The 18756-nt window shown below is 38.1% G+C and overlaps 1 long non-coding RNA gene across 2 annotated transcripts in view; it reads right to left on the bottom strand.

Moving 5' to 3' along the window:
* The window catches only part of LOC147367082 (uncharacterized), a 100266-nt gene extending 82625 nt beyond the window's left edge, over nt 1-17641 (bottom strand). The window contains exons 1-2 of one of the 2 annotated variants that reach the window (XR_015169160.1): nt 16151-17641; nt 4743-4844 (exon numbers count right to left, since the gene is read on the bottom strand). This is a non-coding gene — a long non-coding RNA (uncharacterized LOC147367082). The remainder of the gene's footprint in view (nt 1-4742; nt 4845-16150) is intronic. The other variant, XR_015169159.1, reaches the window with a different exon arrangement.
* Nucleotides 17642-18756: the final 1115 nt, after the last annotated feature.

Here is an 18756-nt window from a genome sequence, read left to right as displayed (position 1 = left end):
TGGTCCCATCACTTCATAGCAAATAGATGGGGAAACAATAGAAACAATGGCTGACTTTATTTTTCTGGGCTCCAAAATCACTGTAGATGGTGATTGCAGCCATGAAATTAAAAGACGCTTACTCCTTGGAAGGAAAGTTATGACTAACCTAGATAGCATATTGAAAAGCAGAGACATTACTTTCTCAACAATGGTCTGTCTAGCAAGGCTATGGTTTTTCCAGCGGTCATGTATGGATGTGAGAGTTGGAATATAAAGAAAGCTGAGCACAGAAGAATTGATGCTTTTGAACTGTGGTGTTGGAGAAGACTCTTGAGAGTCCCTTGGACTGCAAGGAGATCCAACCAGTCCATCCTAAAGGAGATCAGTCCTAGATGTTCATTGGTAGGACTGATGTTGAAGCTGAAACTCCAATACTTTGGCCACCTGATGCGAAGAGCTGACTCATTTGAAAAGACCCTGAAGCTGGGAAAGATTGAGGGCAGGAGGAGAAGGGGACAATGAAGGATGAGATGGTTGGATGGCATCACTGACTCAGTGGACATGGGTTTTGAGTAGACTCTGGGAGTTGGTGATAGACAGGGAGGCCTGGTGTGCTGCAGTTCATGGGGTCACAAAGAGTTGGACGTGACTTAGTGACTGAACTGAATGAAAATATACTGTAGCAAAACCTGTGGGTTGCACAGAAAGCTGTGGTCACATAGATGCTTCATTATTAGAATTATATAATATATGTAATCATATATATATATATATGTGTGTGTGTGTGTGTGTAAATGATGAAAGAATAAAACTTCTAAAAGATACCCTATTACCTTGAGGTAGACAACTACTGAACTATACCTAATGGTGGAGGCAGGGCAGACTTAAGAACTTCAGGAGACCAGCAGAAGGCAGCATTTGGAAACAGGAGTAGCTTCCAAATGAGGCTGTTTGATAACGCAGTGAAGGCCAATGTCAGAATCAGTCTCCAGGAAAGAGCATTTAATGTATAAAGTGGTGGAGAAACTAAAATATATTTAAGATTTGACACTCTAATTCCTTTTAAGGATGATTTATGTTGCTAGGGAAAAAATAAGAAGTACTTGATGTAAAAGGTGAATAAGTTTATTTTTTCCAGGAGAATCTTGGTACCAGGACTACAGAATGAAGAACTTGGGAGTCCCCTGGCTAACCTAGCAGAGAGAAAATGAAAACAGAGATGAGAGAGAGAAATAGAAGGATATTTGTGCAGTTTGGCGCTGCTGCACACCAAAGCCTAGGTATGCCCTCCAAATCTTAAATAAATGCCACTATGTTCAGAGCTAACCCTGAGACAGTGATTAATGTCCAAGAGATTAACAGGGACAACTCTTGGAATCAACAATGTATGGAAGAAAAAGGACATCAGATTGGGCAAAGGTAGAAGTAAAGCTGTGTTGCAGCCTCAGGAAACCTCAGGTGACCCTTTGAGGGAGAGTTCTTAAAATGAGATGACCCCTTCAGGAGAATGTCCCACTTCAGTAGGATGTCTTAACCTTTATATTCTTACACTTGTCATTGGATGAAGGGCGTTGTAGGAAGGGGTGATGCGACCCTGGGCTAAGTGGCTCCCTCTAGCTGAGACTGGCTGCCTGCAGCATTTCCAGGGCTGGGGTAAAAGCACTAGAATCTGAAAATGGATCAAGTTTCCCTGTCTGGAGTGCCAAAGTACAAAATACAGGCAGGGTATATTACAAATAGTTCTTTAGCCTGGACAAGAGGTCTTGAAGCTGTGAGCCACTCACTGGGAACCAGCAGGACATGAAGGATTCTTGAATAGGTCTGAAGCTACTAGAAGGCCTTTCAGGAGTTCAATCCCATAATAAATACTGTACCTTCAGTGTAACTTTGCCCTCTCTGCCAGTCTTCCTCAATTCCCATGCGGGATCTTTTCGAATTGGACTTGGTTTTCCTAGAGGTTGAGTTGGAGACTTCCGTGAAGTCTGCTTTCCATCTACTGGCTTTGATTTCTTGCTCTCTCTGCTCCAAGATAGTCTCTTCAAACTTCCTTTTCCATTTCTGGCAATAATAGCCCTCTCAAGACTAACTAACACTTTTCTGGGGCAAAAGGAAGAGAATTAATAAGGATAACTTTTATTTCTAGGAGAGAAGTTACCATATTCCTTCACAGTATTCATCTCCTTGATTATTTAACTTTTACTCTAGATTACTAATGGGTATTTCTGCTCCCCTACCTTCAACCCAAGGAGGTTTTAGAACATTGTCCTATCTCAGCATCAAGTCTCTCTCCATCCTCCCTCTCTCTCTTTACTTACCCACCTTTGTCCACAGATTCATAGGCTTTCTGGACCTCTGAGGAAGATAATCACTTCACAGAATCTCTGCTATAGGACCAAACATATTGAAATGACTTTTTATGAAGATATTGAAGCAATAGAAAAAGAATACATGAGGATTGTTTCTCCTGAGGGTTCAATTATTTAGAGGGCCTTTATCAAACTTTGATTGATAAATCTAACCTTTCCTTTCTTGACAACAGTTGATCACACTGTGATGAAAACAAGTTAGAAAATGGAAAAATAATATTTGGATTTCAATGAAATAATAAAAATGCAGGGACTATCTTTGACTTTTGCAAAGTGAGAAAAGAGTTCACATTTCGACTATGTGGTGGCAGAAGTCCCTTTTAAAACAGGGCCAGTCTGCACGATGCATTTAAAAATCAACCTTTTCAAATATAGCCGTAACACCCACAAGATTTTTTCATTTCTTGGGGTCAGATAAACCAAACTTCAGAGTGTGCCTTGTATATTAAAATGATAAACATAATCTGGAAGCACAGCAATGGCTAAAAATATGGAGCTGGCAGCTTTTCATTAAAACTGAAATAGTTGTCTGTTTTTAATTCATTGCATAAAATTTTAAATGTCCAAATTCAGTCAGGTAGGTCTTCCTAATGATCATGAGCTTCAATCCTGCTAACAACTAAGCCTGCACTGTTAAACTCTACCTTATCTGTTCCAGAAACTTCCTGGGTTTCTTTAATGCCTCTGTTACTACTTCCTTTGTGTCATTCTGTGTTTCTTTAAAAGCATAGCTGTGTGACCTCTGAAAGTTTATTACTTCCTTGAGACTTGGTTGCCTCCTCTGTGAATATCTGGGTATCTATTTAGTATTGCTCAACAGAATTTTCTATGATAATGAAAATGTTCTGTATCTGTACTATCCAGTGCAGTATTTACTAGCCACATGTAGCTAATAAACATCTTTGAAATATGGCAAATCTAACTGAGAAACTGCATTTTTAATTTTAAAATTTGTTTAAATACAAATAACCTCATGTAGTTAGCATCTCCTGACAGTATAAATCTATGTAATATTTTAAGGATATTCTCACTCTAAAACTCTACCATTCGTTAGCTCAACCTAAATATTTTTGCCCTTTGACAAGCAGAAAATAATTTATGCTTCCCTTGAAATTATTTTTCAAGACCTTTGTCAGTTTGGGGACATTATATTCTTAAAATTGACTTTGCTTTATGAAACTTTAATAATGTTGAAGTTTCCTGCCCTCGGAAGCACCTTTGTTATTATGGGAAATATTGTGGATGAACAAGGACCATTTCAAGAGATCGTGGAGAAAAAAACTCCTTCTGGACTTAATTTCATTATGAGGATGCTCAGAATGTCAAAATACTAAATTGCTTATAGTAAGAATCATACATTTTTTACACTATTTTCTGCATGTAGCTGGAAAATGTTTAAAATATTTTAAAATAACTGCACATCTATTTTTGAAGCTGATTTGACTATTCAAGGCTTGCTAGCACTTTATCCCAGAGAAGGCAATGGCAACCCACTCCAGTACTCTTGCCTGGAAAACCCCATGGACGGAGGAGCCTGGAAGGCTGCAGTCCATGGGGTCGCTAAGAGTCAAACACGACTGAGCGACTTCACTTTCACTTTTCACTTTCATGCATTGGAGAAGGAAATGGCAACCCACTCCAGTGTTCTTGCCTGGAGAATCCCAGGGACGGGGGAGCCTGGTGGGCTGCCGTCTCTGGGGTCGCACAGAGTCGGATATGACTGAAGCGACTTAGCAGCAACAGCATTTTATCCATCTCACTATTTCACTCAGTAAACCAATGCAGTTGTTACATATGTGTCTGTATTCCCTTCTAGATTATGTGTTTATGAAGTTAGAAACTATATTTAGTCCCTATGTATACAGCACAATATTCATCGCTAATTCAGATCGTGTTTTAAGATGAGACAAAATTTAACATTTTTATTGTAGTCATAAACGTTTAGCAAACCAACCAGAAAATAAAAAGAATTTTTTTAATTGGCCAAGAACAAAAAAGACAAATACTTAGTGCAAATCCATATCTCTAATAACTACCACTGGAATTAGAACACACACAGGCTAAAATTATTTTAAAATATTTTATCAAAGACTTTGAGGTTGTACCTAAAAAGGTTATATCAAAAGTGAACATAATCATGTTGTCTGACCAGTGTGGATCACACATTCAAAGTAAGTGTGTATTATATATAAAACAATAAGAACCCACTGCATAGCACAGGGAACTTACTCAATACTTTGTAATAAACTGTAATGGAAAAGAATACATACACACACACACACATAACTGAATTACTGAATTACTTACCTGTACACCTGACACCCAACATTGTAAATCAACTACACTTCAATTTTTTTTTTAAGTGTAAAAGGTAGTATAGCTTCAAAAATTTACCTCTGATATCCAGTGAACTAACTGAAACAACAGAAGCTACAACTTTCTTGGAGACAGGACATGGCCAGCAAACTGGGCTGTTACATTTGGTAACAGTCATACCTGTGCAAAAATATACAGACTCATTAATACATAGGAATTCTTCATTTTTCTGGCATTATTAGTCAATGAGGTATGCATATTAGAATTTTTTAAATGACAAATTTAAGAAGAGTATTTTAACCTTCACTCATTAATTTTTTCTCAAATTAAGAAATGTATTCATCAGTGTATTTAATGTTTCCTTGATAACTTGGGGTCATCAGTTCAATCAACGTTTGCATGAATAATAGAAATGGAAGCAAGACAAGCACTCATACTGAAATTGAAGATGACATGATATTCTATCAACTGGGATAACTGATGAAGGAGTAAGAAAAAAACAAAAATGAAAACAAACCATGATCAAGAAACAGTCAAGTTCTGACTTCTTCTATTTAGTTTCAAAAAGTGAATTGAAAGTGCTCAGTTGTGTCCGACTCTTTGTGACCCCATGGACTGTAGCCCACCAGGCTCCTCTGTCCATGGAATTCTCCAGGCCAGAATACTGGAGTGGGTAGCTGTTCCCTTCTCCAGGGGATCTTTCCAACCCAGGAATCGAACCCAGGCCTTCTGCATTGCAGGTGGATTCTTTACTGCCTGAACCACCAGCGAAGCCATTTCAAAAAGAGATATCACAAATCCCAGTGGTATCTCCAACATTATTAGCTGTCTTTATCCCTTGTTTCCATTTTCCTTTCCCTTTTCTTCTACCCTAGAGGGGTTCCAGGAAATGTTTATAGCTGCTCTCAAGACAAATTCTAATACCTGCTTCTTCTCAAAACTTCACAGTATGTCCAGGAGATAAACAGTGTGGAGGTCAAATACAATTCATCACAGGGAGATCTGTTGTGAAAATAAAATCAGAAACTAGCTTCTAAGCATGCAAAGATAAGAGTATGGTGTCAGGCACTAATTTCCTTCCAAATTCCTCTCCATTTCTAAAAGATGTTTTTATTTACCAAGATCCCTTTTTATTGGTTCCCTCTTCCAGACTGCCCCACTTCACCCACCCATCCTCACACTAAAAATACATTCACATTCTTTTTTATTCCAGTTATTTGCTCATTAAGTAATCATAGGACTGTTGAATTAAATACAGAGTAAAATTAAAATACTGGAATCATTTGGAAGGTTTAAGTGCCTCCACCAATACATACTGGGTGTGGAATTCAAGAGGCTGCACTTGACTTGGCCTTGTCCAAGTTCTTCCTCAAGAAGTATGAAAGATAAACCTAAACTCAGAGTTAATCAGATTGTCCTGCTTTCTCAGGTGGACTAGAATTCACTGCTTATTCCACCCACTCTGAGGTCAGTGGCACTTTTCGGAGATGGGATGGACTCCTCTGCCCACTGCAAAGGCTCAGTTCCCCCTGGGCCCACTCTCTGTCTGAAATCCCACACTGAGGCCAGATGCCAGCCTTCCCAGAACATTAGTGGTCTCCTTTCAGAGTTTGAACTGCCCAGACTGAGTCCCCATAGACTCTTTCTCAGCTTGAAACCTGATCTTCAACCTCTTTACCTGACCTGGATGGTCACTTTCCTACTCTAGGCTTCAGCTGCTTTAGCTGTAAAATGATATATCTGTTCTTAATTCTAAAGTCTTCTTTCTAAAGCTCTAGAATGTGGTGACTCCATAAAAGCATTGTTCTCTGCTGGTTTCAACTTTGTAGAGAATTAAAACCACAATTACTCTAAAAGACAGTGAGTTATACTTGATAAGGAAAGTGTGACTTTATAGTTAGATTTATAGGGATGAAAGATGATTTACTATGTTTTAAGGTACTCATGATCCATTCTCATGAGACCTGGGAAAGGGGAAGGGAGTGAGTAAAATACTAAATGATTCTGACAAATTAAGTTAGCCACGGTGTATCTAATTAGTTACAACTTGAATAAGTCACACATATCCAATTCAAGTTTTCTTTTATTTTTCTAAGAAGGGATCCCAGTAAACAGAGTCCCATGTTCAGTAAACTCACATTCAGTGGTTTAGTCTTAAAAACTACTTACATTGCTAGAAGAAGAAATACTGCCCATCAGTCCTAATTGATGTTTAGCTATCAAATGCATTTGAAATAAATTTATTACTTTGGCTGATCTCTGTTTAATACATTCCGAAAGGGGAAAGAAGCATACAAAAATTTATGGACTCTCTGTCTTCTACACTAAAGTGTGTGATAAATTACATATTATTTGGCCATGAAATTAACAAGCCAGAGAAACCACACCATTAGCAAGGTATATAGTGGTAAGCAGCAGGCAACGATAATGATGTAAAACAAAATAGAGTGTGTATGTTGGCATAGCTGCCAATAAAGTAATCATTACATGCATGCATATGCATCTATGATCGGTAAGCTCTTTGAGGGTATTTCCTATGAATTCTATATACCTGTCAGGATATAGCCCAGTTTCTAGGGCTGAGAAAGGGTTATTATAATAAACTCAGACCTTCCCTCAATATAGAATTTGGCCAACATGTATTCTGAACATCAAAATTTCACACTACTTTCAATGTTCCTACACTAGCTGCCACCTCAACAAATGCAAGATAAAGTATAATGGATTATAAGAAGCTAGAAACAAAAAAATGAAAGCGAGAAAAGTAGGAAACAACATGGGTATAGAGTACTTCAACATTTATGTAAAGAGAGGACCCCAAACTAACCAGAGGTTACCCTAAACTATTAGCATACACTCTAGAAACTTGAGTAAACTCCAGGAGTTGGTGATGGACAGGGAGGCCAGGCATGCTGCTGTCCATGGGGTCGCAAGGAGTCAGACACGACTGTGCAGCTGAACTGAACTGAGTAGAAACTTGAATGAAAAACAATACAAGGGAAACTCAGAAAGACTGTTTTTTCACTTTACTGCATATGCATGCCCATCTTAAATAATTTATATGTTTATATTTAACAAGAAAGCACTGTTGTGCAAAAAATATTTGGGTTCTATCAGAAAGCATGTAAGGGTTAGGCAACTCAGCCTTCGGGTGAATAACTGTATCTTTCAGGTTGTGAGCATTTGAATTTTCCAGAAATATTACCCCAAAGTTGAAAACTAAAAGAGTAGGAGGACAGTATCCTTTAGAAGTTTTACACTGTCAAGATTTTTCTAGGAAGAATATCCTTATGGATTATCAACACAATGATTCCAAGTAGATCAACTTATGCTGAGAAAATTATATAACAACATTCACTTCACCTCCATCATATTAACAATAAGTTTCATTACTTCAACCTTGTGCTTCTTAGTAAAGTTTAAAACATTGAGCCAAGAACAGATAGTGACAATGTCAGGGATTCAGGTGTACCTATAGGTGTCTTCAGACAAAATCAGCCACCTAGGCTAAAGTCCTGATTTAAAACATTCCAGCATGAATGAATCTCAAAAACCATATGCTGAGCAAGTGAAGGCAGATCAAAAAGGTACCTTCTGTATTATTCAACTTACACAAATTTCTAAAATCAGCAAAATTAATCTCTAAAGATAGAAATTAGATCAGTGGTTACCTGGGGGTGGGAGATGGGGAGATTTTTGCAAAAGGTTAGGAGAAAACTTTCTAGAGTTTTAGAACTGTTATCTACCTTTATGGGGGTGGTAGTTATACAAATGTATAAACTAATTAAAAGCCACTGAACTGTTGACTAAAAGAGGCAAGGCCTCTTCTCCAACTCAGCTCTAGCTCCCATTTCACTCTGAAACCAAAGACTCACACCTTCCTGGTTTTTGGGCTTCCTTGGTGGCTCAGAAGGTAAAGAATCCGCCTGCAATGAGGAAGACCTAGGTTCAATCATTAGGTCTGGAAGACCCCCTGGGGAATGGAACGGCTACGCACTCCAATATTCTTGCCTGGAGAATTCCATGGACAGAAGAGTCTCGTGGGTTGCAGTCCATGGGGTCACAAGGAGTCGGATTCGTCTGAGCTACTAACACTTTCACTTTCAGGTCATTACCATATTGTGACAGCCCTGAAGAATAGCCAAACAATTGTTACCTCAGAGCCATTTGACAGTTTATAGCTCTAAAAAAAAAAATAGAATCAAGTAAGTACAGCATTTAAGTAGCAGTAATTCAGAAGTCATTTACGACAACCTGTGTGGGAAGCACCTCCCTTCGGGAAAATTCTTTGCCATACGATACTCCTTCCCCGACAGGTAGTAAGAAAGCGTGGCCGTGGAAAGTTATAATACCTTTTGTGGAAAGAACACTCAGCTTCAAGAAGGCCTGAGGTTCATGCATTTTTTTTTTCTTGAATAAGATTCCCCATTAATTACTTTATCTGAAAGAAACTATCAGAATTATGTAAACAATTAAAGAGAAGCTAATCCATGTGCTTTCAGCTTGTTGACCTTTCCCACTTTATGTCATGTGGCTACCTGAAACATCAGCAATTTACATGCCTTTCTTTTTTTTTTACAGATTTGTACATATGTGTCCTCATAATGAAAAGATCATTAAAATAAAATATCATGAGTGCAATCTTAAGAAGCAGAGTCTTTTTAAAGTCTTGGAAAATGTGAAAGCACTGATATTCATGGACAATTTTACACTCTGAAATTTACCCCCAATTTTGTAAATCTCTATTTTGTCTAGCAGATTTTCAAAATTTCTACCATGGTCATTTGTTAATTTTATAATTACATAATAAATGCATTAAACATACAATTTTCTGTTGTCAATTGCAGTTTTTAAACTATTTCTCTCCTTATCTTCAGCAGATATGTCATAGACTTGTTTCAAGTAAAGACTCAACATACAGAACTATATAGTGACAAGAACTCTACTGAGCCCTCTCCATCCTAAGACAGTGTACCATAAAACCACAATATATAAAACTCCAAGTGTTTCAAAATTACAAAACACTTAGCTACTCAAAAAGAGTATACAAACTTGCACAGAAAATAAACATGTAAAGCTCATAAATAAACCACAATATAACTTGCTTCACAGAATATGCTGACTGTAATGTCCTGAGCCTCTCCTATCCTTAGGTAGCCGGAAATTACAACAAAATAATATTTCACCTTTGGAAGTCACATCATCTCTCATACCAACCACCCTATTGCTTCCTTGGAGAAAACAGGAAATTAACCTGAATATCATGCAAAAAAATATATATAGCATTACTGACGTAGAATCTCTGTTTAAAGACAATAACTTCAATAGCAGAGGGAATTTTACCATTACAGGCTTCAGATAACCTCTATATTTCTCAGATTTCAGGCTAAATCATAAAATGCTATATTGTGTCTAAAGCTATTTTTTCAATAGTCTATTTTATAAAATGCACTAGCAAAGCAATAAACACTGAGGAATATTCTGGCTCCCAAATCCTAAAGTCATTCTGATTATGTATGGGTGATCATGGGACATCACTGGACCAACCAGAAGACTGGCTGAAATGCCAGTGTCTGATCAACTTAAAAACTAGAAATTATACAGAATCCAACCTTATTTTATTTCTTGTTAAGTAATTCCTATGAGAGATTTAGGATGTCAATATAAAGTCCTATGATGTATAACCTTTATCCATGAGATGGGGAACAATGTCAATCCCCATCATAAATACTTTCAAAATCTGACACGGAAAATCCACTGGAGAGCATAGGACCAGCCAATCGGATATGAATCACACATATCCATTCATTTGGACAATCTGCAAATATTCATTTTTAAGTCTACTATATGCCAATAATGTACTGGGCTCTGAGATAATAAAACCATGCTAAATGCTAAAAACAGACAAACTCAGTTGTGGCCCTCCTGGAACTTATTACTCAGAGACATGCCTTCACTGTAAATGGTTAGGTCTCAGCCAACGCTGTTATCATCAGCAAGTGACCAAGTGATACAGCTTGATTTCTAAACAGCCTGCACACTCTGTCACTTGCTTTCAACATTTTTGCTTTCCTGCAAGAAACATAACCCAGTGGTCCCTTTCTCCTTGTTAGTGAGGTTTAGGGGAAATTCACCCGGTGAACAATTCCTTGCAGCCTATTTTGTCATCCTCTCCTCTGTGCTCTTGAACTAAAGAGACCTGGATTAAAGTCGCTTGCTTTAATCCTATTATTTTAAAATACAGCTGCCCCTGCTTTGAGGATTTCTACTGGACCAACGTGGTGGCAAAGCAGCAATGAACGACAGGCAGGTAAATTTCAAAAAGACAGCTCTAAAAATATCCATTCTCCTGTTCTCCTCCCATCCCTCTGCTCTGAACACCTCTGCCCTGATGCACTGCCTTTATTCTTCTCTGCTCCAAAAGGGTTTCTAAGAGTGGGGAGTATTTATGGTTTCATTTGCTCCCAAGTCCTTGGTGGAAGAGAATGGTTCCTCATTCTTACTAATTCCACATTCCCATTGGTAACACAAAAATCATTGTTTTTAAAAAATATTTCCTCAGCTTCCCATTTCTTCTGGGCCAACACCGAAAGAATATTTTCAAAGAAACAATATTCTCTCCCCACTGCCCTTCTGGGCTTCAAGTTCCCACCTCTTGTCTCATTTTCAACCCTTATTAAGGGATGCAACACAAAAATACAAGAACATTCTTTGTGCCTTCCTTGTACCAGCCAATTATTCTAATTTGTTCTGTCTCTAAAGAACAGAATGCGAAATCAACACAAAAGCTGATTATGTGATCTCTTCCAAGGGAAAGATCTGAAAGTTGTCTATTTACTAATGAAGCTCCATGTGTTTTAAGGGTTGACTGAAGCAACTATCAGGAATTTTCATCCTTTAAATTAGTTTTTGCCACCAGATGCACGTCTTTCATTTTGGATAATGTATCTTTTCAGTTCAGGATACAACTGGGCAAAAGAAAAGAAAAAAAAGATAATCAACACCATGTTTTTGAGTAATAACCCAGTAATAATATAGCTACCATCCTTCCCGGAGGAATTTCACCTACTTTATGAACACAATTTAGTATAAACTCATAAGAAAACTAACAAAGCCCAAAACCACTTCACAATAGCCTAGAGAGGTAAAGGTCGAAAATGATTATTGCCAGGCCCGGCAGACAATGGCACCTACTAGAAAGGGCACAGGACAGGAAAATCTCAGAAGACTGTGTTCCATTTTCAGTTATTCCTGTAAGTACTAGTATGATCTGAGTGATCTCAGCCTGCCCCATTTTTTCCATTTATAAAAACTTGCATCATCCTCTCAACAGAAGGAAATACAAGATCCAAAAAGCTATAAACCTTTTTAGGAAAGAAATAAAATAAGCAAGCCTTCTAATGAAAAAGAATAATTCAGTCAATGGAGACTTAGTAAAAATCTGCCATAAAGCAATTGTTTTCCTGAAATTTATCTTTCATGGCATATTTATTGGGGTAAGGAATTTAAGGAAACCATACTTAGAGTTACCAATTGTTCCAGAAATCAAAGTCATTAAGTTCAGGTTCCAACTTTGAAATATAAGATGTCCCTACACCACATATTCACCATAAATGTGAGAAACAAGATATGCAGACACATCCTCATGTAAATATCCCATATGTAGTGGTTTTAATACAGGGCCCCAAAATCATTGCCATTCTTTCCATCCACATGTGGGCACCTCTCCCCATGAATTTGGGCAGACTTTCTGTGGCTTCAAAGAACGGAGCAGGAGTCAGTAAATCATGGCTGGTGGACCAAATCTAGGCCTCTATTTTCTTTTATAAATAAAGCTTTATTGGAACACAGCATGTTCATTAGTATAGGTATTATCCATAACTGTTTTCATATCACAGCAGTGGAACTGAGTATCCGCTACAGAGCCTGTATGGCTTGCAAAGCCTAAAGTACTGACTGCTAACACCTTATTGAAAAAGACTTTAAACTCCCGCACTAGAATATAACAAGAGTGATGCTATGTAATATCTAAGACTAGGTCATAAAGGTCGTGCAGCTTCTGCATGATTCTCTTGGAAAGCTTGAACTCTGGACACTCATTCTTGAGACACTCTACCTTGAATCCTAACTATCATGTTATAAGAAGTCCAAACCACATGAGCAGCCTTCTGCAGGCACACCAGTCAACAGTCCTCATCAGGCCCAGTCTTCAAGTCATTCCATCTCAGGTGCCAGACATGAAATTCAGATTATCTAGATGATTCCAGCCCTAGCCACTCAAATCCTCATGAGCTGCGGTTTCAGACATCAATTATGGAGTAGAGACAAGCCATCTCCTCTGGGCACTGTTTGAATTGCTGACCCATAGAACCTGTGCACATGTTAAAATTTCTGTTTACACACTACTAGGTTTAGACTTTTTATCATGTAAGCAGTAGATAACTGTAGCACTGTGTCTGTACACAGGAGATCTACATTTCACAGCATACATACAAGAACTGATAAATCCCTGCATTGTATAAATTTTCTTTTAACCTCATAGAAACTCCCTGAGAGAAGCAATATTGTCTCTATTTTATAGATGAGAAAACTGAGGCAAAAACAGGTAACATACTTGAGTACTCAACAAGTAAATTTTAGTCAGGGTTTGAATCCAAGCAGTCAAGTGTCAGATCCCTTTCTCTTAGTCATCAAGCAATATGCTGAGAAAGGGGATGCAAGCTGAAAGCCATTACTTCATCAAGAAGACAGAAAATTAGCAGGCATGGTTGAAAGAATATAGGACTTGGGAGCTGTAAGATCAGAGCTCAAGTTATGCAATGAATTCTCCTCTCATCTAGATATAGGTTTGTTTTAGACTATGAAGAAGAGTACTACATATTTTGGTTGTTAATGTCTGTACTTAAGAAAATGATTACCAAAGATGAGCATTTCACCAAGGAGTTATTTTGCAATGACACAAATTATTGTTCAAAATCAAATCTTTATTAAGTATCCATTGTGTCAGAAGTCTTTCCCATTCTGCATTTTTAAAATTCCTTTTCTGTCTATTCTTGGCTAAAGCCTTGAAGCCTAACATTTGGAAAGACAATAATTTAGGGGAGACTCCTATTTGCTAAGGTTAGAAGCAAAAGAGCATGGTGGGTAAAAAGCTGCCCAAGGATATAAGTTCCTGCAGCTGGGAGGAGACAGAATGAACATCTGAAGATTTGTACTGAGCCAACACTAATTCCACAGCATAAAGTTAGAATTCAGGAAGCCAAACTGCTGGCAATTTTTCCTTATTTCCACCTCAAAAGGGGCAAAACAAGCACACTGGCAAATGAAGAGCATTAGCATCACAAATTCCTTTTTAGAGGTCATCTATCAAATGATCTGATGCAGTGTAGACCATGATTTGGGTCTATCAAATGATTTGATCTATCAAATGATTTGATGCAATGTAGACTATGATTTGGGTCCAAAAACCATAAGTCAGGCCTTTTATAACAGGTCTATTCTCAAATATCCATGATAGAATCTCCCCAGGTGATTATATGAATAAAATGCAAATAGGGTTAAGAGCCACCAACATAGTCAATTCTAGACACATAATATGTAGAGAAAATTTAAACTGAAATTTAGTTTAACAGTAAAACAAACTGTGACTCTACTGGCTGGAACTAGATAAGGGCTGTGGGTTTAGCGGGATGAGAAAAAATGATGACTAGGGAGTAAGTCAAATGCTTTACACCTGTGCTTAGCTAATTACTACTCATAATTCAGTCTCATAGTAACTGCGGAGAAGGCAATAGCAACCCACTCCAGTACTCCTGCCTGGAAAATCCCATGGATGAAGGAGCCTGGTGGGCTGCAGTCCATGGGGTCACTAAGAGTTTGACACGACTGAAGCGACTTAGCAGCAGCAGCATAGGACCTGAACCTTAAAATCCCTTAGTTCTGTTAAAAAGAAAAACTCTTCAAGTAAATAAATTCTGAGGATTATATAAACATAAAGAAAAAGAAGAAACCTTACTTTCTGAGTTAGTTGCTTTCATATTTACTAGTTCAGTTTCATGGCATAAACTAGATTATTTTTCTCTCCATTTTATATTTGAGGAAAATAAGGCTTTAAAAATGGTACTGAAACAACTGGACATCCCTCCAAAAAATAATAATAATAACTTCAACCTAAACCTCAACCTAAACCTCCACACCTTATATAAAGAAATAAATCAAAGTGGATCATAACCTTAAAAAGCAGAGGGGAAAAAATAGGAGAAAATCTTTGGCATCTAGAGCTAGGTGAGGAATTCTTAGACTTGACAACAAAAGTATGATCAATAAAAGCAAAAACAAGAAATTGGATCTCATCAAATGAATTAAGAATGCTTCATAGAATATCCTTTTTAAGTGGATGAAAACTCAAATTACACACTGAGAAAACACATTTGAAAATCCCATATGAGAAAAATGACTTGTATCTATAATATACAAAGAATTCTCAAAACTAAACTTCAAAAAATCCAAATCAGAAAATAGATGAAGGCAGAATACAGGGAAAGACATTTCCATGGAATAGAATATACACATGGCAAACAAGCACACAAAAAGATGTTCAACATCATTAGCCATTAGAAAAACACAAACTAAGACCATAATAAGATATCACAGAATAACTAAAATTAAAATACAGTGACAACATCAAGTGCTGGTGAGTATGAGGAAAAACTGTATCACATCACTGGTAGGAATATACAATGGTCTAGCCACTCTGAGAAACAGCTTGACAGTTTTGTTTTTTTAAATCCTAAAACTAGATTTACCCTACAAACCAGTAATTGTATTATTGAGCATTTATCCCAAAGAAAAACTTAAGTTCCTGCAGAAACTTAAACGTAAATATTCATAGTAGTTTTATTTTTAACAGCCAAAAACTGGCAACTACCCACATTTCTTTCAATGGGTAAATGTTTAAACAAATTGTGATAAAATATTGTGATAGAATACTACTTAGCAACAAAAAGGAATAAATAATATATGCAAAAAATTGATATGAACTTCAAGGGAATGATACTGAGTTAAAAATTTTAAAAAGCCAATTTCTGAAGATTAATTCATGATCGTGTTTATATATCATTCTTAAAATAACAAAACTGTGGAGACAGATAAAGATTACAAGATGCCAAAGGTTAGAAATGGGGGTAGAAGGTAGACAGTGCTGCACTCAAGCAGTCCGCAGACCTGTCTCTTGCTTCAACGGTGTTTGGACGGAACCGACCCACATATTCCCCGTCCTCTAGCCTCCACCACCCTTCAACCTTTTTTCCAGATGCAACCTTTGGAATCCACCACTCAGCTCTCCTCAGCCTTTGGAACCAGCCAACATCAGTTTTGAGCTTAATTTACTACTGTTCAACCATGAGCTCCCTGATTTGTCAGAATTATTCCACCGTTGTGGAGACTACTGTTCACCCCCTGTTCAACACGCATCTGCGGGCACTTACCTCTTTCTGCGCTTCCACTTCAACCACATAACGTGGCTCTGCACCAGCTAGGCCCACTTCTTTTTTCCCCAATTGGCCCAGGAGAAGCCAAGAACGCCTAGAGTCTTTGGAAAACGCAAAACCAGTGCTGCGACTGCGCCCTCTTCCGGGACATGCAGAAGCTTCTCAAGAGAGTGGGGTAAAACCCATGACGCTGTGAAGCCGCCACTGTCATGAAGAACCTGAACTGGGCCCTTCTGGATCTGTCTGCCCTGGTTCTCGCGAGCAGACTTCCACCTCCGTGATTTCCTGGGGAGACCTGTCCTGGAGGAGCAGGTGAAACTCATATCAAGGCCTACCTCCTCAGGCTGGCGGCCCTCCAGGCCGGGCTGGGTGAGTCTCTCTCTCAAAGGCTCACCCTCAAGCTCAACCAGGAGACTCCAAAGCCCAGAGGCCTCTGAGGAGCCCCTCTGGCATCAGGGCTTCTCCCTGAATCCCCTTTCTATAGCCACAAAGCAGCTGTTTAACCACTCTGGAGCCCTCTTTCATGCCTTGAACCAAATGGAAACAGTAATGCTTTTTGCAGGGCGGGGAAAAAAAACATGTTTGAAACTCCAACAGTATAATGAGAAATAAGAAATAGATATATGAATTAATGCCCTTTTTACATATGAATTGCTCTCACTGTATCTGTATGAAATAAGTTTGTCCCCCTACTGGACTGGTTCTCAAACTTTGCTGCTTGTCTGAATTACCTAAAGAGCTTAAAAAAAAAAAAAACTAGTGTCTGGGTCCCAGCCCCAGAGATTTTGATTTAATAGGTCTAGGAGGAGCCTGGGCACGGAGAGCTAAGTAGAGTTCCCCAGGTGATTCTAATGTGCAGCAAATTTGTGAACTGCCTCTTGGCTTCAATCCAGCTAGTGATCAGATATTAAATCTAAGACACATGGGCTATTGCATGAGCTCTGTTGCTCTGTGTATTCCATTTTCTTCCTTCTGGAATATTTGTACCAGGTAAAAGGATGGACAGTTGTGTAACTTTGCTGAAATGGACTGACGTTTTCAATTAGCTTGAAGGCAGGGTGGGGGTGAATGCAATAATGCATATAGCCCTAGGTGAGTGGCTAGAAGCTTTTTCAATTGAGTGCACTCTACTGTTCATGCCAATGGTAATACTTGTCCTTCTAATGCAGCTGTAAACTTTATAAGCCCACAGGTAGAGCGCATCACAAAATATTCACCCCTCCCCATTGGCCCACTCTCAAGCTCCACTCCCTTCCCCAATATACAAATGTACATCAGTGCGCTTGAGAGCAAAATAAACATATCGACCTTCAATTCTTCTCCTTTGCAGCTTCTCTCTTATCAGGAGATGTCAGCATTTAGTGCAAGGACAAATGCTTGCCTCTTGGTAAGTAATGCAGACCAAGCCTCCAAGAGACAAACAGCCTTTAGGGAGCAGGGGGAAATAGTCTTTCAAAAAGGTTGATGGCCTTTTCCAGTCATCTCATCTTAGAGATCAAATATCCAAGATAAAAATGGTAAAAGAAAAAGAAGAAGAAAGGAAAGAAAGAAGAAAATATAACTCTCTTATCACATTATAATTAGGCAATTTTCCTTAAAAAAAAAAAAACCTTAAATTCTCTTTCCTAAATAAAATGTGCTATCCCATCTTTAGACTATTCCTCTTACTTCCTATATTATTCATGATGCTTAATTCCTCAAATAGCACATGGCTGAAAACAGAAGCTAACCTCTTGTTCAGCGTGAACTAAATCTTTTCCTAGAGCCCGCATTCAATGTACAATTTGGGGTTGGCCAATACAAATATTTTCTCTGAAATAAGTTGCAGTATTATGCCTTTTCCATACATTGTTAACACAATATAATTAATATAGTTACTATAATCAATATAGATACTATAACTGCAACACACATGGTATGATGCCACTTTGGTGATTTCCTTCATCCATGTAATTTTGAAATTTGACAGTATATTTTTTTTTTGTATTCTAATGAGCTTAATAATACCTTTCCAGGGATACAAAAATAAAATAAATCTGTAATATTCATGTGTGGTTTGCCCCTGGGGTGGATTATCATAATGGCGGGTGGGATATTTGAGCCTTTTCCCAAGTCATTAAAAAACCTCCGGCAAGCAGCCCTTGGTCCTCTCCAGGGGGTGGGAGGAAAGGATCTTTAATCATAATAATCCTGGGGGGAAAAAATCTCGGAAATAAGACATCTGCTTCTGTGCCTGTTGTTTTGCAGAATAGCAACGATTGCTTTAGCAGCTTCCATTGCCATATGTGTACAATAAGTAAATGAACATAAAATTGAACGAACACATAAAAGAAGGATAAACCCACCCAGCTTAACAAATCCACTCTCTCACCTGCTGTGCCCTGAAACATGAAAAAAAGAATCCCTGGATCATAAGGATTAATAAAATAACAGTCTCTGTTAACAATACTGACAGGCGGTACTAAGGATCATTTGTCTGATGTGGGGACTGACAGCTGAGCTGCTTAATTCTTACGCCTGCCCTCTTTTATCACTTTTCTCCTAATCAGGCAATAAACATCACCTATACATTTGCCTTAGAAAAAATTAAAAGTTTGTAGTCC

The sequence above is a fragment of the Bos grunniens genome, chromosome 8 (assembly GCF_055505025.1).
Source record: "Bos grunniens cultivar Pamir isolate PY7600 chromosome 8, Bosgru_T2T1.0, whole genome shotgun sequence".
NCBI classification, from domain to species: Eukaryota; Metazoa; Chordata; class Mammalia; order Artiodactyla; family Bovidae; genus Bos; species Bos grunniens.
Note: the sequence above shows the minus strand (reverse complement) of the source record. Positions and strands in the feature narration are given on the sequence as shown.